Below are 23238 nucleotides of genomic sequence, written 5' to 3' on the forward strand. Positions count from 1 at the left end.
CAGTGAAGATTGTACCAGGAGAAGGGAAGATAAACAAGACTTCGAGTGCAGTACTTTTAACTATACTCATACATAACTGTCCTTAACAAATTGAAAACTTCTCAATTAACTTTTACTTTAAATTATGTGTTGTCATTTAATTCCCCTCACCCTGTTAGTGCTAGACAATTTTTTTTATGTAATTTAACCTGTAACTTGTATATATTTGGAAGTTCGTATAAACACCGTGCATTGGACCTTTAAAATTAAATTATGTAAATTTCTAAGTGGCCATAAGTTGTGTATTCTACGGGTCCTTCAGATTACTGTATGCTGTATACAGACAGTGTTTTGAAATAAAGATTTGTACTGGTGTTTGTAATGTTAGCAAAATAACTAAAACAAGATGGAGGAAATGTACGGGTTTAGGACCGCCAACTCAGGGGATGAGAGGCTAACGCTGTACCTCTCAGAAACCAACACTGTGCAGACTCAAACCACGATACGGGTGGGGTTAGAACTCGTGGCAGGTGAGTGGTAAAACTCCAGGTCAGTGCGTAAGCCACTGGGCCAGCTGGCTACAATAAGATTAATTGAACTAGGTATATTTATACACCATAGGGAGGTTAGCACGATCCCACTGTAACCACAAATGCATTTGTGGTCACAGTTGGACCCATCTGAACTCCCTATGGTGTATAAATATACCTAGTTCAATTAATCTTACTGTAGCCAGCTGGCCCAGTGGCTTACGCACTGACCTGGAGTTTTACCATGAGTTCTAACCCTACCCGCACAGTGCTCCACACTGTACAGGATTCAGACTCGTGACCTCGCAGGTGTGAGAGGAGCACGCTACTACTGAGCCAGAAATACTAAAATATTAGGTTAAGTTAAACTTGATTTGTTTAGCTCAGGACAAGTTCGATTATATTCTTTTAATTTATGTTCCTAAGAGGGTTTTGTCATCCTCTTTTGTTTTTTAGAAAACACTTTTTTACCGAACCTCCTTCAAGGCATTCCATCCTGTTTCCTGTCCTGATCCCAAGTGTTTGTGTTTTTCTTTTTACTTGTGGGAGGGAGAGGGAGGGGGTCAAGGAGAGGGGTGGTTCTTAGAAGGGAAGGGGGCAAGGAGAGGGGTTTGGGTGAAAAGGATGCGATGATAGGAAGAGGGGGGTGGTAGATGAGAGGGTAATGAGGGACAACCTTCTGGAGCCGCGGCGGACACAAACAACACGCTACACCGATTTTCCTGATCACCATTTCATCTCCCAGAAATCTCAGGAAAAAATACTTGAAAGATACCTGGGTGATGTAGCTAGTGGAGGGGAGAGAGAGAGAGAGAGAGAGAGAGAGAGAGAGAGAGAGAGAGAGAGAGAGAGAGTGAGTGAGTGAGTGAGTGAGTTACTGCTGGTAAGTTGTGGGGAAGCTTGCATGCTTTAAATGTTTTAATTTGCACTGAGTGAAACCCCGAATAATGAAGTTATGTAGCAATTATAAAAGTTATAAAGTGGAAGCTGCTGACCATACTGGTCCAGCAGGCAACCTCTTCCCAGTCTCTCTGTCTCTCTCTCTCTCTCTCTCTCTCTCCTGCTTTTATATATGTATAAATGGTCGTTGCCAGCGATTTTTCCATTTGCTCTTATTTTTTGTGTCCAAGTATGACACTAGAAATTTGCAGTTGTTCAGTATTTTCCCTTTTCCAAGGTAAAAATATTTGTGAATGCTTGGAATTGTTTGCTGGTGAGACTTGTTTGCTGGTGAGACTTGTTTGCTGGTGAGACTTGTTTGCTGGTGAGACTTGTTTGCTGGTGAGATTGTTTGCTGGTGAGACTTGTTTGCTGGCGAGACTTGTTTGCTGGCGAGACTTGTTTGCTGGCGAGACTTGTTTGCTGGTGAGATTGTTTGCTGGTGAGACTTGTTTGCTGGCGAGACTTGTTTGCTGGCGAGACTTGTTTGCTGGCGAGACTTGTTTGCTGGTGAGATTGTTTGCTGGTGAGATTGTTTGCTGGTGAGACTTGTTTTCTGGCGAGACTTGTTTGCTGGCGAGACTGCTGGTGAGACTTGTTTGCTGGTGAGACTTGTTTGCTGGTGAGAATTTTTACTATAAATTTTTGTTACTGGAAAATGTTGCTTCTGGTGTACAAGTGTTTGAGTGTGGTATGTACCACTATACCACTCTACCACTGACGGTACAGGGTACGTCCTGTCGTGGCCACTACCACTGACGGTACAGGGTACGTCCTGTCGTGGCCACTGTACCACTGACGGTACAGGGTACGTCCTGTCATGGCCACTGTACCACTGACGGTACAGGGTACGTCCTGTCGTGGCCACTGTACCACTGACGGTACAGGGTACGTCCTGTCGTGGCCACTGTACCACTGACGGTACAGGGTACGTCCTGTCATGGCCACTGTACCACTGACGGTACAGGGTACGTCCTGTCGTGGCCACTGTACCACTGACGGTACAGGGTACGTCCTGTCGTGGCCACTGTACCACTGACGGTACAGGGTACGTCCTGTCATGGCCACTGTACCACTGACGGTACAGGGTACGTCCTGTCATGGCCACTGTACCACTGACGGTACAGGGTACGTCCTGTCGTGGCCACTGTACCACTGACGGTACATGGTACGTCCTGTCATGGCCACTGTACCACTGACGGTACAGGGTACGTCCTGTCGTGGCCACTGTACCACTGACGGTACATGGTACGTCCTGTCATGGCCACTGTACCACTGACGGTACAGGGTACGTCCTGTCATGGCCACTGTACCACTGACGGTACAGGGTACGTCCTGTCATGGCCACTGTACCACTGACGGTACATGGTACGTCCTGTCGTGGCCACTGTACCACTGACGGTACAGGGTACGTCCTGTCATGGCCACTGTACCACTGACGGCACAGGGTACGTCTTGTCATGGCCACTGTACCACTGACGGTACAGGGTACGTCTTGTCATGGCCACTGTACCACTGACGGTACAGGGTACGTCCTGCCATGGCCACTGTACCACTGTCGGTACAGGGTACGTCTTGTCATGGCCACTGTACCACTGACGGTACAGGGTACGTCTTGTCATGGCTACTGTACCACTAACGCTACATGGTACGTCCTGTCATGGCCACTGTACCACTGACGGTACAGGGTACGTCCTGTCATGGCCACTGTACCACTGACGGTACAGGGTACGTCCTGTCATGGCCACTGTACCACTGACGGTACCGGGTACGTCCTGTCATGGCCACTGTACCACTGACGGTACCGGGTACGTCCTGTCATGGCCACTGTACCACTGACGGTACAGGGTACGTCATGTCATGGCCACTGTACCACTGACGGTACCGGATACGTCCTGTCGTGGCCACTGTACCACTGATGGTACACCGTACGTCCAGTCCTGACCACTGATGGTACACCGTGCGTCCAGTCCTGACCACTATACCACAATGGTACACCGTGCGTTCAGTCCTGACCACTGTGCCACTGATGGTACACCGTGCCTCCTGTCCTGGCCATTGTACCATTGATGGTACACCGTGCGTCCAGTCCTAGCCACTGTACCACCGATGATACACGGTGCGTCCAATCATGGCCACTGTACCCTTATGGGAAACAGCAAAATCCAGCATCAGTGAGATAAAAAGCTCAGTTCCCCAAGGTACTGTCGTGGCACCTCTGCTGTTTATCATCCTCATAGCAGACATAGATAAAAACACCCGTCACAGTTTTGTATCATTTGCAGATGACACTAAAATAAGTATGAAAGTCAGTACGGTAGAAGACACTGAACAATTACAGGAAGATTAAGTTCCAGCTGCTTAGGTACAGAAAAAATGAAGAACTCAAAAGGAACACTATGCAAAACTCAAGAGGATCGTCAAATAGAACGAAAGGAACACGTGAGAGACTTGGGAATAATTATGTCAGCTGACCTTTCAAAGAACATAACAAGACAAAGATGACAACAGCCAGGAGGATGACTGGGTGGGTAATGAGAACCTTCAAAACAAGGGAAATAATACCAGTGGTGACACTTTTCAAATCGCTAGTGCTCCCTCATTTGGAATATTGATTTGTGTTGGCCCCATTCAGGGCAGGAGAAATAGAGCTGGAACAGATATAGAGATCGTTTTCACCCCACATAAAGCCAGTAAAGCATTTAAATTACTGGGACCGTCTTAAAGCCTTAAATGTGTACTCACTGGAGTGGTGGAGAGATACATGATTACTGGAAGGTACTCGAGAGATACATGATAATATATCTGGAAAGTACTCGCGAGCGTGGTCCCAAAGCTGCCCACTGTCATAACATACTGGAGCGAGAGATATCTTACAAGAAAATATCAGAAACACGACTGGAACAAGTGTAGAAGTCTTCAAGAGGAAACTGGACAAGTATCTTCACCAGGGGCCAGATCAACCAGGCTGTGATGGATAGTTGGAGCAGCGGGACAGCAACAGCGTGGTTGACCGGGCTAGTACGAGACGAGCCTGGCCCATGGCCGAACTCCGGGAGTAGAGAGAGACTCGAAACTCATCAAAGGTATAGCAAAGATAAGGTATGGTATATGGTGCGTCCATCCATGGCCACTGTACTACTGATGGTACATGGTGCGTCCAGTCTTGGTCACTGTACTACTGATGGTACATGGTGCGTCCATCCATGGCCACTGTACTACTGATGGTACATGGTGCGTCCAGTCTTGGTCACTGTACTACTGATGGTACATGGTGCGTCCATCCATGGCCACTATACTACTGATGGTACATGGTGCGTCCAGTCTTGGTCACTGTACTACTGATGGTACATGGTGCGTCCATTCATGGCCAATGTACTACTGATGGTACATGGTGCGTCCAGTCTTGGTCACTGTACTACTGATGGTACATGGTGCGTCCAGTCTTGGTCACTGTACTACTGATGGTACATGGTGCGTCCATCCATGGCCACTGTACTACTGATGGTACATGGTGCGTCCAGTCTTGGTCACTGTACTACTGATGGTACATGGTGCGTCCATCCATGGCCACTATACTACTGATGGTACATGGTGCGTCCAGTCTTGGTCACTGTACTACTGATGGTACATGGTGCGTCCATCCATGGCCACTGTACTACTGATGGTACATGGTGCGTCCAGTCTTGGTCACTGTACTACTGATGGTACATGGTGCGTCCAGTCTTGGTCACTGTACTACTGATGGTACATGGTGCGTCCAGTCATGGCCACTGTACTACTGATGGTACATGGTGCGTCCAGTCTTGGTCACTGTACTACTGATGGTACATGGTGCGTCCATCCATGGCCACTATACTACTGATGGTACATGGTGCGTCCAGTCTTGGTCACTGTACTACTGATGGTACATGGTGCGTCCATCCATGGCCACTGTACTACTGATGGTACATGGTGCGTCCAGTCTTGGTCACTGTACTACTGATGGTACATGGTGCGTCCATCCATGGCCACTGTACTACTGATGGTACATGGTACGTCCAGTCATGGCCACTGTACTACTGATGGTACATGGTGCGTCCAGTCATGGCCACTGTACTACTGATGGTACACGGTGCGTCCGGATTTGGCCACTGTACCACTGATGGTACATGGTGCGTCCAGTCATGGCCACTGTACCACTGATGGTACATGGTGCGTCCAGTCATGGCCACTGTACCATTGATGGTACATGGTGCGTCCAGTCATGGCCACTGTACCACTGATGGAACATGGTGCGTCCAGTCATGGCCACTGTACTACTGATAGTACACGGTGCGTCCAATCACGGCCACTGTACCACTGAAGGTACACGGTGCGTCCACTTTTGGCCACTGTACCACTGACGGTACATAGTGCTTCCAGTCATGGCCACTGTACCTCTGACGGTACACGGTGCGTCCGGTTTTGGCCACTGTACCACTGTACACGGTGCGTCCAGTCATGGCCACTGTACCACTGATGGTACATGGTGCGTCCAGTCATGGCCACTGTACCACTGATGGTACATGGTGCGTCCAGTCATGGCCACTGTATCACTGATGGTACACGGTGCGTCCAGTTTTGGCCACTGTACTACTGATGGTACACGGTGCGTCCAATCACGGCCACTGTACCACTGACGGTACACGGTGCGTCCAGTTTTGGCCACTGTACCACTGACGGTACACGGTGCGTCCGGTTTTGGCCACAGTACCACTGACAGTACATGGTGCGTCCAGTCACGGCCACTGTACCACTGACGGTACACGGTGCGTCCAGTTTTGGCCACTGTACCTCTGACGGTACACGGTGCGTCCAGTTTTGGCCACTGTACCACTGACTGTACACGGTGCGTCCAGTCCTGGCCCCTGTACTACTGACGGTACAACTGATGGTGCGTCCAGTCATGGCCATTGTACTACTGATGGTACATGGTGCGTCCAGTCATGGCCACTGTACCACTGATGGTACATGGTGCGTCCAGTCATGGCCACTGTACCACTGATGGTACATGGTGCGTCCAGTCATGGCCACTGTACCACTGATGGTACATGGTGCGACCAGTCATGGCCACTGTGCAACTGATGGTAGACGGTGCATCCGGTTTTGGCCACTGTACCATTGATGGTACATGGTGCGTCCAGTCATGGCCACTGTACTACTCATGGTACATGGTGCGTCCAGTCATGGCCACTGTATCACTGATGGTACATTGTGCGTCCAGTCATGGCCACTGTATCACTGATGGTACACGGTGCATCCGGTTTTGGCCACTGCACCACTGATAGTACACGGTGCGTCCAGTTATGGTCACTGTACTACTGATGGTACACGATGCGTCCAATCATGGCCAATGTACCACTGACGTTACACGGTGAGTCCAGTTTTGGCCACTGTACCACTGATGGTACACGGTGCGACTAGTCCTGACCACTGTACCACTAACGGTACAACTGATGGTACACGGTGCGACCAGTCCTGACCACTGTACCACTAACGGTACAACTGATGGTACACGGTGCGACCTGTCCTGACCACTGTACCACTAACGGTACAACGCATGGTACACGGTGCGGCCAGTCCTGACCACTGTACCACTAACGGTACAATACATGGTACACGGTGCGACCAGTCCTGACCACTGTACCACTAACGGTACAACTGATGGTACACGGTGCGACCAGTCCTGACCACTGTACCACTAACGGTACAACTGATGGTACACGGTGCGACCTGTCCTGACCACTGTACCACTAACGGTACAACTGATGGTACACGGTACGACCAGTCCTGACCAATGTACCACTAACGGTACAACTGATGGTACACGGTGCGACCAGTCCTGACCACTGTACCACTAACGGTACAACGCATGGTACACGGTGCGGCCAGTCCTGACCACTGTACCACTAACGGTACAACACATGGTACACGGTGCGACCAGTCCTGACCACTGTACCACTAACGGTACAACACATGGTACACGGTGCGGCCAGTCCTGACCACTGTACCACTAACGGTACAACACATGGTACACGGTGCGACCAGTCCTGACCACTGTACCACTAACGGTACAACTGATGGTACACGGTGCGACCAGTCCTGACCACTGTACCACTAACGGTACAACACATGGTACACGGTGCGACCAGTCCTGACCACTGTACCACTAACGGTACAACACATGGTACACGGTGCGGCCAGTCCTGACCACTGTACCACTAACGGTACAACACATGGTACACGGTGCGACCAGTCCTGACCACTGTACCACTAACGGTACAACACATGGTACACGGTGCGACCTGTCCTGTACCACTAACGGTACAACACATGGTACACGGTGCGACCAGTCCTGACCACTGTACCACTAACGGTACAACACATGGTACACGGTGCGGCCAGTCCTGACCACTGTACCACTAACGGTACAACACATGATACACGGTGCGACCAGTCCTGACCACTGTACCACTAACGGTACAACACATGGTACACGGTGCGACCAGTCCTGACCACTGTACCACTAACGGTACAACACATGGTACACGGTGCGACCTGTCCTGACCACTGTACCACTAACGGTACAACACATGGTACACGGTGCGACCAGTCCTGACCACTGTACCACTAACGGTACAATACATGGTACACGGTGCGGCCAGTCCTGACCACTGTACCACTAACGGTACAACACATGGTACACGGTGCGACCAGTCCTGACCACTGTACCACTAACGGTACAACACATGGTACACGGTGCGACCTGTCCTGAACACTGTACCACTAACGGTACAACACATGGTACACGGTGCGACCAGTCCTGACCACTGTACCACTAACGGTACAACACATGGTACACGGTGCGACCAGTCCTGACCACTGTACCACTAACGGTACAACACATGGTACACGGTGCGACCAGTCCTGACCACTGTACCACTAACGGTACAACACATGGTACACGGTGCGACCAGTCCTGACCACTGTACCACTAACGGTACAACACATGGTACACGGTGCGACCAGTCCTGACCACTGTACCACTAACGGTACAACACATGGTACACGGTGCGACCAGTCCTGACCACTGTACCACTAACGGTACAACACATGGTACACGGTGCGACCAGTCCTGACCACTGTACCACTAACGGTACAACACATGGTACACGGTGCGACCAGTCCTGACCACTGTACCACTAACGGTACAACACATGGTACACGGTGCGACCAGTCCTGACCACTGTACCACTAACGGTACAACACATGGTACACGGTGCGACCAGTCCTGACCACTGTACCACTAACGGTACAACACATGGTACACGGTGCGACCAGTCCTGACCACTGTACCACTAACGGTACAACACATGGTACACGGTGCGACCAGTCCTGACCACTGTACCACTAACGGTACAACACATGGTACACGGTGCGACCAGTCCTGACCACTGTACCACTAACGGTACAACACATGGTACACGGTGCGACCAGTCCTGACCACTGTACCACTAACGGTACAACACATGGTACACGGTGCGACCAGTCCTGACCACTGTACCACTAACGGTACAACACATGGTACACGGTGCGACCAGTCCTGACCACTGTACCACTAACGGTACAACACATGGTACACGGTGCGACCAGTCCTGACCACTGTACCACTAACGGTACAACACATGGTACACGGTGCGACCTGTCCTGACCACTGTACCACTAACGGTACAACACATGGTACACGGTGCGACCTGTCCTGACCACTGTACCACTAACGGTACAACACATGGTACACGGTGCGACCTGTCCTGACCACTGTACCACTAACGGTACAACTGATGGTACACGGTGCGACCAGTCCTGACCACTGTACCACTAACGGTACAACTGATGGTACACGGTGCGACCTGTCCTGACCACTGTACCACTAACGGTACAACACATGGTACACGGTGCGACCTGTCCTGACCACTGTACCACTAACGGTACAACTGATGGTACACGGTGCGACCAGTCCTGACCACTGTACCACTAACGGTACAACTAATGGTACACGGTGCGACCAGTCCTGACCACTGTACCACTAACGGTACAACACATGGTACACGGTGCGACCAGTCCTGACCACTGTACCACTAACGGTACAACACATGGTACACGGTGCGACCTGTCCTGACCACTGTACCACTAACGGTACAACACATGGTACACAGTGCGACCAGTCCTGACCACTGTACCACTAACGGTACAACACATGGTACACGGTGCGACCAGTCCTGACCACTGTACCACTAACGGTACAACACATGGTACACGGTGCGACCTGTCCTGACCACTGTATCACTAACGGTACAACACATGGTACACGGTGCGACCAGTCCTGACCACTGTACCACTAACGGTACAACACATGGTACACGGTGCGGCCTGTCCTGACCACTGTACCACTAACGGTACAACACATGGTACACGGTGCGACCAGTCCTGACCACTGTACCACTAACGGTACAACACATGGTACACGGTGCGACCAGTCCTGACCACTGTACCACTAACGGTACAACACATGGTACACGGTGCGGCCTGTCCTGACCACTGTACCACTAACGGTTCAACACATGGTACACGGTGCGACCAGTCCTGACCACTGTACCACTAACGGTACAACTGATGGTACACGGTGCGACCTGTCCTGACCACTGTACCACTAACGGTACAACACATGGTACACGGTGCGACCTGTCCTGACCACTGTACCACTAACGGTACAACTGATGGTACACGGTGCGACCAGTCCTGACCACTGTACCACTAACGGTACAACTGATGGTACACGGTGCGACCAGTCCTGACCACTGTACTACTAACGGTACAACACATGGTACACGGTGCGACCAGTCCTGACCACTGTACCACTAACGGTACAACACATGGTACACGGTGCTACCTCTCCTGACCACTGTACCACTAACGGTACAACACATGGTACACGGTGCGACCAGTCCTGACCACTGTACCACTAACGGTACAACACATGGTACACGGTGCGGCCAGTCCTGACCACTGTACCACTAACGGTACAACACATGGTACACGGTGCGACCTGTCCTGACCACTGTACCACTAACGGTACAACACATGGTACACGGTGCGACCAGTCCTGACCACTGTACCACTAACGGTACAACACATGGTACACGGTGCGGCCAGTCCTGACCACTGTACCACTAACGGTACAACACATGGTACACGGTGCGACCAGTCCTGACCACTGTACCACTAACGGTACAACACATGGTACACGGTGCGACCAGTACTGACCACTGTACCACTAACGGTACAACACATGGTACACGGTGCGACCAGTCCTGACCACTGTACCACTAACGGTACAACACATGGTACACGGTGCGACCAGTCCTGACCACTGTACCACTAACGGTACAACACATGGTACACGGTGCGACCAGTCCTGACCACTGTACCACTAACGGTACAACTGATGGTACACGGTGCGACCAGTCCTGACCACTGTACCACTAACGGTACAACTGATGGTACACGGTGCGACCAGTCCTGACCACTGTACCACTAACGGTACAACTGATGGTACACGGTGCGACCAGTCCTGACCACTGTACCACTAACGGTACCACTGATGGTACACGGTGCGACCAGTCCTGACCACTGTACCACTAACGGTACAACACATGGTACACGGTGCGACCAGTCCTGACCACTGTACCACTAACGGTACAACACATGGTACACGGTGCGACCAGTCCTGACCACTGTACCACTAACGGTACAACTGATGGTACACGGTGTGACCAGTCCTGACCACTGTACCACTAACGGTACAACACATGGTACACGGTGCGACCAGTCCTGACCACTGTACCACTAACGGTACAACACATGGTACACGATGCGACCAGTCCTGACCACTGTACCACTAACGGTACAACACATGGTACACGGTGCGACCAGTCCTGACCACTGTACCACTAACGGTACAACACATGGTACACGGTGCGACCAGTCCTGACCACTGTACCACTAACGGTACAACACATGGTACACGGTGCGACCAGTCCTGACCACTGTACCACTAACGGTACAACACATGGTACACGGTGCGACCAGTCCTGACCACTGTACCACTAACGGTACAACACATGGTACACGGTGCGACCAGTCCTGACCACTGTACCACTAACGGTACAACACATGGTACACGGTGCGACCAGTCCTGACCACTGTACCACTAACGGTACATGGTACACGGTGCGACCTGTCCTGACCACTGTACCACTAACGGTACAACACATGGTACACGGTGCGACCAGTCCTGACCACTGTACCACTAACGGTACAACACATGGTACACGGTGCGACCAGTCCTGACCACTGTACCACTAACGGTACAACACATGGTACACGGTGCGACCAGTCCTGACCACTGTACCACTAACGGTACAACACATGGTACACGGTGCGACCAGTCCTGACCACTGTACCACTAACGGTACAACACATGGTACACGGTGCGACCAGTCCTGACCACTGTACCACTAACGGTACAACACATGGTACACGGTGCGACCAGTCCTGACCACTGTACCACTAACGGTACAACACATGGTACACGGTGCGGCCAGTCCTGACCACTGTACCACTAACGGTACAACTGATGGTACACGGTGCGACCTGTCCTGACCACTGTACCACTAACGGTACAACACATGGTACACGGTGCGACCAGTCCTGACCACTGTACCACTAACGGTACAACACATGGTACACGGTGCGACCAGTCCTGACCACTGTACCACTAACGGTACAACACATGGTACACGGTGCGACCTGTCCTGACCACTGTACCACTAACGGTACAACACATGGTACACGGTGCGACCAGTCCTGACCACTGTACCACTAACGGTACAACACATGGTACACGGTGCGACCAGTCCTGACCACTGTACCACTAACGGTACAACACATGGTACACGGTGCGACCAGTCCTGACCACTGTACCACTAACGGTACAACACATGGTACACGGTGCGACCAGTCCTGACCACTGTACCACTAACGGTACAACACATGGTACACGGTGCGACCAGTCCTGACCACTGTACCACTAACGGTACAACACATGGTACACGGTGCGACCAGTCCTGACCACTGTACCACTAACGGTACAACACATGGTACACGGTGCGACCAGTCCTGACCACTGTACCACTAACGGTACAACACATGGTACACGGTGCGACCAGTCCTGACCACTGTACCACTAACGGTACAACACATGGTACACGGTGCGACCAGTCCTGACCACTGTACCACTAACGGTACAACACATGGTACACGGTGCGACCAGTCCTGACCACTGTACCACTAACGGTACAACACATGGTACACGGTGCGACCAGTCCTGACCACTGTACCACTAACGGTACAACACATGGTACACGGTGCGACCAGTCCTGACCACTGTACCACTAACGGTACAACACATGGTACACGGTGCGACCAGTCCTGACCACTGTACCACTAACGGTACAACACATGGTACACGGTGCGACCAGTCCTGACCACTGTACCACTAACGGTACAACACATGGTACACGGTGCGACCAGTCCTGACCACTGTACCACTAACGGTACAACACATGGTACACGGTGCGACCAGTCCTGACCACTGTACCACTAACGGTACAACACATGGTACACGGTGCGACCAGTCCTGACCACTGTACCACTAACGGTACAACACATGGTACACGGTGCGACCAGTCCTGACCACTGTACCACTAACGGTACAACACATGGTACACGGTGCGACCAGTCCTGACCACTGTACCACTAACGGTACAACACATGGTACACGGTGCGACCAGTCCTGACCACTGTACCACTAACGGTACAACACATGGTACACGGTGCGACCAGTCCTGACCACTGTACCACTAACGGTACAACACATGGTACACGGTGCGACCAGTCCTGACCACTTTACCACTAACGGTACAACACATGGTACACGGTGCGACCAGTCCTGAACACTGTACCACTAACGGTACAACACATGGTACACGGTGCGACCAGTCCTGACCACTGTACCACTAACGGTACAACACATGGTACAACACATGGTACACGGTGCGACCAGTCCTGACCACTGTACCACTAACGGTACAACACATGGTACACGGTGCGACCAGTCCTGACCACTGTACCACTAACGGTACAACACATGGTACACGGTGCGACCAGTCCTGACCACTGTACCACTAACGGTACAACACATGGTACACGGTGCGACCAGTCCTGACCACTGTACCACTAACGGTACAACACATGGTACACGGTGCGACCAGTCCTGACCACTGTACCACTAACGGTACAACACATGGTACACGGTGCGACCAGTCCTGACCACTGTACCACTAACGGTACAACACATGGTACACGGTGCGACCAGTCCTGACCACTGTACCACTAACGGTACAACACATGGTACACGGTGCGACCAGTCCTGACCACTGTACCACTAACGGTACAACACATGGTACACGGTGCGACCAGTCCTGACCACTGTACCACTAACGGTACAACACATGGTACACGGTGCGACCAGTCCTGACCACTGTACCACTAACGGTACAACACATGGTACACGGTGCGACCAGTCCTGACCACTGTACCACTAACGGTACAACACATGGTACACGGTGCGACCAGTCCTGACCACTGTACCACTAACGGTACAACACATGGTACACGGTGCGACCAGTCCTGACCACTGTACCACTAACGGTACAACACATGGTACACGGTGCGACCAGTCCTGACCACTGTACCACTAACGGTACAACACATGGTACACGGTGCGACCAGTCCTGACCACTGTACCACTAACGGTACAACACATGGTACACGGTGCGACCAGTCCTGACCACTGTACCACTAACGGTACAACACATGGTACACGGTGCGACCAGTCCTGACCACTGTACCACTAACGGTACAACACATGGTACACGGTGCGACCAGTCCTGACCACTGTACCACTAACGGTACAACACATGGTACACGGTGCGACCAGTCCTGACCACTGTACCACTAACGGTACAACACATGGTACACGGTGCGACCAGTCCTGACCACTGTACCACTAACGGTACAACACATGGTACACGGTGCGACCAGTCCTGACCACTGTACCACTAACGGTACAACACATGGTATGGTACACGGTGCGACCAGTCCTGACCACTGTACCACTAACGGTACAACACATGGTACACGGTGCGACCAGTCCTGACCACTGTACCACTAACGGTACAACACTGTGCACGGTGTGCCAAGTCGTGACCACTGTACCACTAACGGTACAACACATGGTACACGGTGCGACCAGTCCTGACCACTGTACCACTAACGGTACAACACATGGTACACGGTGCGACCAGTCCTGACCACTGTACCACTAACGGTACAACACATGGTACACGGTGCGACCAGTCCTGACCACTGTACCACTAACGGTACAACACATGGTACACGGTGCGACCAGTCCTGACCACTGTACCACTAACGGTACAACACATGGTACACGGTGCGACCAGTCCTGACCACTGTACCACTAACGGTACAACACATGGTACACGGTGCGACCAGTCCTGACCACTGTACCACTAACGGTACAACACATGGTACACGGTGCGACCAGTCCTGACCACTGTACCACTAACGGTACAACACATGGTACACGGTGCGACCAGTCCTGACCACTGTACCACTAACGGTACAACTGATGGTACACGGTGCGACCAGTCCTGACCACTGTACCACTAACGGTACAACACATGGTACACGGTGCGACCAGTCCTGACCACTGTACCACTAACGGTACAACACATGGTACACGGTGCGACCAGTCCTGACCACTGTACCACTAACGGTACAACACATGGTACACGGTGCGACCAGTCCTGACCACTGTACCACTAACGGTACAACACATGGTACACGGTGCGACCAGTCCTGACCACTGTACCACTAACGGTACAACACATGGTACACGGTGCGACCAGTCCTGACCACTGTACCACTAACGGTACAACACATGGTACACGGTGCGACCAGTCCTGACCACTGTACCACTAACGGTACAACACATGGTACACGGTGCGACCAGTCCTGACCACTGTACCACTAACGGTACAACACATGGTACACGGTGCGACCAGTCCTGACCACTGTACCACTAACGGTACAACACATGGTACACGGTGCGACCAGTCCTGACCACTGTACCACTAACGGTACAACACATGGTACACGGTGCGACCAGTCCTGACCACTGTACCACTAACGGTACAACACATGGTACACGGTGCGACCAGTCCTGACCACTGTTCCACTAACGGTACAACACATGGTACACGGTGCGACCAGTCCTGACCACTGTACCACTAACGGTACAACACATGGTACACGGTGCGACCAGTCCTGACCACTGTACCACTAACGGTACAACACATGGTACACGGTGCGACCAGTCCTGACCACTGTACCACTAACGGTACAACACATGGTACTCGGTGCGACCAGTCCTGACCACTGTACCACTAACGGTACAACACATGGTACACGGTGCGACCAGTCCTGACCACTGTACCACTAACGGTACAACACGTGGTACACGGTGCGACCAGTCCTGACCACTGTACCACTAACGGTACAACACATGGTACACGGTGCGACCAGTCCTGACCACTGTACCACTAACGGTACAACACATGGTACACGGTGCGACCAGTCCTGACCACTGTACCACTAACGGTACAACACATGGTACAGTCAGTTGTTTACTGTTATTTGTTAATCCGACAATTTATCTAATAACTAAAAGCTAATTTATTTTTATTGACAATGTTGTGCCAGCTTTTTTTTAAGCTTTACACCGATAACGATGGCAAGTAATTAATTTAAAGCTTTGTTACATAAAGCTGCCTTGAAAAACTTAGTTAAACGGTTTTTATTTCAAGCTGATTTATAGTTCACTATTGATGACTATATTTCTTCCATTAATAATAATAGTAATAATATAATTGTTTTAATTATTATAATTATTATTATTATTAGTATTTTTATTATTGTATTTTTGTGTAGAGTTAAAATTTAGTAAGCCTTCGAGTGACATCCGAATCACCTGGGCTCGATCCTGGGGCGGGTGGAGACGTTGGTGCATTTGCTGGCACCTGTTGCGCCTGTTAACCTAACAGTAAACAGACACCTGGGTGTTGATTGACTGTTGTTAATGCTACATGTTAATATTTTAGTTAATATGTTAATATTTTTAGTTAATGTTATATTTAGTGTAATATGTTAGGAGGGAGAGATACATGATTATATACACCTGGAAAATCCTAGAGGGACTAGTACCGAACTTGCACACGAAAATCACTCACAACGAAAGCAAAAGACTTGGCAGACGATGCACCATCCCCCCAATGAAAAGCAGGGGTGTCAATAGCACGTTAAGAGACCATACAATAAGTGTCAGGGGCCCGAGACTGTTCAACTGCCTCCCAGCACACATAAGGGGGATTACCAACAGACCCCTGGCAGTCTTCAAGCTGGCACTGGACAAGCACCCAAAGTCAGTTCCGGATCAGCCGGGCTGTGGCTCGTACGTTGGTTTGCGTGCAGCCAGCAGCAACAGCCTGGTTGATCAGGCTCTGATCCACCAGGAGGCCTGGTCACAGACCGGGCCGCGGGGGCGTTGACCCCCGGAACTCTCTCCAGGTAAACTCCAGTGTTATATGTTAATGTTTTTCTTAAGCTTGAGTCACAGAATTTATTATTAAAATACTCTCTCTATATTAAAGTTTTCTCCCTTAATGGAATTTATTGTTAATACTTTTCACTCTTAATGGGATTTATTGCTAACACTTTTCTCTCTTAATGGGATTTATTGCTAACACTTTTCTCTCTTAATGGGATTTATTGCTAACACTTTTCTCTCTTAATGGGATTTATTGCTAACACTTTTCTCTCTTAATGGGATTTATTGCTAACACTTTTCTCTCTTAATGGGATTTATAAAACTATAATTTTCTATATTCAAGGGATTTACTAAATTCATCTCAAAATAGATTCGTTACTGAACAGTTTCTCCACTGATTTAAAAATAAAATGTTTTCAGTGGATTTATCACTGGAACGTTTCTCTTCTCGGGATTTATTAGAATACCCAGTTACTCGGTTTTGGAAAACTTGAGGAAATAAAAGCTAAAGCGGTGTATAAAACAAATTCTAATCACATAAAAGAGCGAATAACTAATGTGAAGGACCTGGGAGTGATAATGTAAGGATCTCACTTTCAAGGATCATAAATGCTGTTTTCACATCCGTGAGGAAAATGATGGGATTGATAATGAGAACCTTCAAGACAAGGGATGACAAGCCATTGATGATTCTCTTAGTCATTTGTTCTCTCTAGGCTGGAATACTGATGTATACAAGCAGCCCCATTCATGGCAGGCGAAACTGCAGAGCTGGAGAATACAGAGAACCTTCACTGCACGTGTAAGTGCAGTCAAGCAGATAAATTACTGGGAATGTTTGAAGTCCCTTGATCTCTACTCCTTGGAACGCAGGCGACGAAGATAGAAATCACTCCCTACGAAAGCAGATGATTCGGTAGACGGTGCAACATACCCCAGTGAAAATCAGGTGTGCCGTGAGTACACCGAGAGAAAACAGTGTCAGGGGCCCGAGACTCTTCAGCAACCTGCCATCGCGCATAAGGGTGTCTTCAAAATGGAACTGAGTAGATTCCTAAAATCAGTACCTGGCCAGCCGGTGGTATGTACGATGGTCTGCGTGCGACCAGCAGTAACAGCCTGTTTGATCAGGCCGCGGGGGGCGTTGACCCCCAGGAACTCCCGTCAAATAGACTAAAACATTTCTTCTTTGGACTTATTGCTGGAACGTTTCTGTCTTCGTGGGATTTATTACCACACATTTCACTCTTAAACTAAATGTATTTACAAAAGTGTCCTTTCTTGGTTTTTCACATTAAATAATGTTCTGACTTCATTACTCCAGAAATATGAGCAATTAATTTTCTGTAATTGCTTTTATGGACTTAATTTCAGAATGTAAACAGTGTTTAATTCTTTAATATGTGAATGTGTTGATACACACACACACACACACACACACACACACGCACACGCACACGCACACGCACACGCACACACACACACACACGTCAGGAAGTGCAACAGTCTGGAGAATGATGTAGTGGAGGCAGAATCCATACATATCTTTAAGAAGAAGTACGATATTTAGCTCTTGGAACAGGGAGTAGACCTAGTAACAACCAGCGAGGAGGCGGGGTCAGGAACTACAATCCGACCCCTCCAACCACAAATAGGCGGGTACACGATAGGCCGAAGGTCCATCGACAAGTCCCTTTGACAACTGGTAATAACACAAGATTAATAAATGGCCTGGAAAAAAATATATTGAACTGGGAAAGCAGCAGAGAGCCAAGAACAGATCACAAGAACTTGAGACTTGTCAAGAATATAAGAATGTTACATCAAAGGCTGGAAGAACACTAAAACTGTTTTATATGACCATATGACTGTAAATGTTCTTAAGATGCCGAGTTTTATGATAGGCACTCGAGTGAAGTTTTAACCCGAGTTTAAGAAAGTGTTAAATGAGGAAAGAAGGGAAAGTATCGTCAATGAACACCAGGTGTAGAACACCAGGTGTAGAACACCAGGTGTAGAACACCAGGTGTAGAACACCAGGTGTAGAACACCAGGTGTAGAACACCAGGTGTAGAACACCAGGTGTAGAACACCAGGTGTAGAACACCAGGTGTAGAACACCAGGTGTAGAACACCAGGTGTAAAAACCCATCAGCAAAAAAATGGAAACCACTGGAACTACGTAGCAGCAGGTGTTGAAACCACGAAAACTGGGCAAAAAGAAAACAGCATCGGGGACCTGAGAGCGAACGAGGGAAGGAAGAGTAAGGCAGGTGCCAGCCATGATTACCAGGTGTGGAATGTGTTATCAACAAGGTTAACTCATACCAGGTGTGGAATGTGTATCAACGAAATAAACTCGGAGTTGTTAGAGAGGAGACTGCGGTCCACTGTTGTAAATGATCCAAGTCTGAGCAAAACGTCGTGGCAAGTTTCTCTCTCCTGTGTGCTCGTTATTTGTGTGTTGTTCCAGTTAGGTTATTGTGCCTTATTGTTCTTTAAGACTACGAAGATCCATGAAATCTTAACACGATTGGAAACAAACCACGGAACGGGTGGGTTTCGAATCCATGGCCGAGTGGCTTACGCACTGGCCTGGGATTTAGGACTCGCTTCCCATGGGTTTGATTCCCTTCCCCTTTTTTTAAACAATAAAGTCAGTCATAGGCACGTTAGAAAGTATTTCTTTTTAATTCGTTATTATGGACATTAGAGAACGTTTCATGTGAAGTACAATAATAATAATAATAATAATAATAATAATAATAATAATTATCTTTATTTCCACAAATGTACAACGTATACAGACCATAGCTGACATCAGTGACATGTTATATAGAAAGACCCTTGTTGTGCGGAGCATTTCGGGAAAATTAGGTTAATTTTGTCCCCAGGATGCGATCCACACCAGTCGACTGGCACTAGGTACTTATTTTACTGTTAGGTGAGCAGACACAGGTGTCTTGAGGAAACACGCCCCATTGTTTCCGCTCGTACCGGAGAACGAACCACGGACTTACGTATGCGCTGAGTGCAATCCCAACCGAGCTACGACAGTGGGAGGAGACGCCATACAAGGTTCAAGAAGCACAATGAACCTGAATAGAGATTGGAAAGGGACTCCGTACTGGAGTTCAAAAATAGATGAAAGACTGACGCGAGTCAGTGGAGAGCTAAGACGAGGAAGCCATAGCTGAACGTTGTTTTGTATCACTTTAATTACGTTTCACCCTTTCCCCACAGTACTGTGGGCGAAATGTCGTAAAATAAATATTTCCCCTGCTTAAGTGTTCTAGAGTTACCTGTCCGCTTATGGAGATCATCCCTCACAAGCTCAGATAGGCACTTGAAGGATGCTTCCGGGGGTCAGTGCCCCCGCGGCCCCGTCCCAAACCAGGCCTCCCGGTGGATGAAGACCTAATCAACCAGTCTGTTACTTCTGGCCGCACGCAGTGCAACGTACAATCCACAGCCCAACTGTAAACAACGACGTCAGATTTTTTTTCCCCAAATAGACAATTACAGTCTGATAATTATCTTGGGCCTTTTAAGCAACAACGACAAGAGAATGTTGCCTGACAATTATGGCAGCAGGCAGCAAGGTGCTCGTCGTCTTACCAAGCACCTTGACTCTTCCCGTGTGTAAAGTGTGTCCGGAGGTGCTCCCTCAAGTGTCTTAGAGCACTTCAAACTTCTACGAGGAGTTGATCTTACATCCCATCTCCTTAAGGTTAAGCGCCCGAGGAGGAGCCTTGCTACTTTTCACACAACCAAATGTTTCTCAAAAGCTCTGAAGGAGTTCTAGTGAGAAATGGGTGGAGGAGGGAGCTACGATGAGGAAGGAAAAAAACGAAGAGAATAAGGAATGTGTGTGTGTGTGTGTGTGTGTGTGTGTGTGTGTATGTGTATGTGTATGTATGTGTGTGTGTGTGTGTGTGTGTGTGTGTGTGTGTGTGTGTGTATGTGTATGTATGTATGTATGTGTGTGTGTGTGTGTGTGTGTGTGTGTGTGTGTGTGTGTGTGTGTGTGTGTGTGTGTGTGTGAGATCCAGAGACAATCATTACATGATTGGTTTAGACACTAGATAACCAATTGGGACTCATAAGTACACAGTGAACAGACACAGCTAAGCCAGCTATCAGGACAACAGCAGCCAGGATTGCATTGTGCTCGACCATGCAACACCTAGCTGTCTCTATTGTCAAGACGTTTCACCAACCACTAGCTTTTTTTATTTTTAAGTCAATGCACAACTCATAACCCAGAAAAGTAGCCGAGTCGGAGAATTATCTATGAAAACTCCAAACCATCCCTTATTCACAAAAAGATGATGGGGGTGGTAAGAGAGGTGCTAAGCGTGTTTCAAATTGTGGACCCAGTTTTAAAGCAGTATATATCTCAAATAGGGTCCATCAATTTGAAACTCCTTATTCGTGCAGCTTCAGGGAGAATTCTCAATATTATCTTCTCGGAGCCAGTCTGTTGACTTCTGAGACTGTGGCTCCCCACATTTGCAGCTAAAGGTCGACTCTCCCATTTTTATATATTAAAAAATTTATAGGTTTTTCTGTTTTTCTTTTTCCTCTGCCGGTTGGTTTCCATGTTATAACAAGGGAATGCAGCTTGGGATCGACTTTAAACTTCCACCTTGTGTATCTAAGTACTTTCAATTTTGGTATTATCCATACTGGGTGGGATAGCTTCCTATTTTATAAATTGCGTTTCAGTTCATGACTTCCGCTCTTCACAGAGCCAAGTATGACTTGATAAAGCTCTACACAGTGAAATCTACTTTACGCAGAGCAAAACCTGACTTGATATTGCTTTGAGCGAAACGTTGGCTATAATCAAAGCTGCTGTACACCAAGTTTCTCCCATACTCGTCGTCAATACCTGACATCCTACAGCTCCCACTTTCCCAGTTATAGAACTAATTTTTGTGGGTATCTTATTCTAGAGCAGTAACGAGTTGTTAGAGCCTTACCAAACTTGCTCTACCTATTTCCTGATCTCTCACGATGCTCTGTCTTGTCTAAAACCACGTCATAATTCTTTCAAGTTAGGCCAGTTAATAAATGGCCAAAATAATCGGTTCCAGTTAGGTATGTGTGGCCATTTTCTTAACGTGTAAATGTCCATTAAACAAAATTACTTGAAGGTAATTTTTTTTACTTTTTTTGAAAGGTTATATTTTGTGCTTTCATAAAAATAAATCAGGTTAGTTTGTAAGTGTGTGTGTGTGTGTGTGTGTGTGTGTGTGTGTTACTAGCTGTCAGAGGCACTTATCGATAGACACTTGGCCTGTTGTGAGAAGTTTGTGTGGGTGTGTGTATGGGAGTGTTTGTGGGTGTGGGCATGTGTGTGTGTGTGTGTGTGTGTGTGTGTGTGTGTGTGTGTGTGTGTGTGTGTGTGTTCACAACAAGCAATCAGGTCTTTGATCAAGTGTCAGGGAGGAGCCGGCGTGCTCAATCAGCAAGTCCATCTCTACTCTCACAAATAGCGCCACGCAATTGCAACAATTTCCTGCATCACACCAGGACAAGTTTTACACTTTTCTTTTTGTAATTTTTCCAGAATTGTGTGAACATAGCAAGGAGTGGTACTCGCGTACCTAGTGATATTGTGTGAACACAGCAAGGAGTGGTACTCGCATACCTAGTGATATTGTGTGAACACAGCAAGGAGTGGTACTCGCATACCTAGTGATATTGTGTGAACACAGCAAGGAGTGGTACTCGCATACCTAGTGATATTGTGTGAACACAGCAAGGAGTGGTACTCGCGTACCTAGTGATATTGTGTGAACACAGCAAGGAGTGGTACTCGCATACCTAGTGATATTGTGTGAACACAGCAAGGAGTGGTACTCGCGTACCTAGTGATATTGTGTGAACACAGCAAGGAGTGGTACTCGCGTACCTAATGTTATTGTTTGAACACAGCAAGGAGTGGTACTCGCG

The 23238-nt window shown here is 48.9% G+C and overlaps 1 protein-coding gene across 2 annotated transcripts in view; it reads right to left on the bottom strand.

Annotated features, from left to right (window-relative positions):
* LOC128702211 (FYVE, RhoGEF and PH domain-containing protein 2) overlaps positions 1-23238 on the bottom strand; it is a 506005-nt gene that overhangs the window by 166065 nt on the left and 316702 nt on the right. The window lies entirely within an intron of this gene.

This window comes from Cherax quadricarinatus, chromosome 37 (genome assembly GCF_038502225.1).
Source record: "Cherax quadricarinatus isolate ZL_2023a chromosome 37, ASM3850222v1, whole genome shotgun sequence".
Classification (NCBI taxonomy): Eukaryota; Metazoa; Arthropoda; class Malacostraca; order Decapoda; family Parastacidae; genus Cherax; species Cherax quadricarinatus.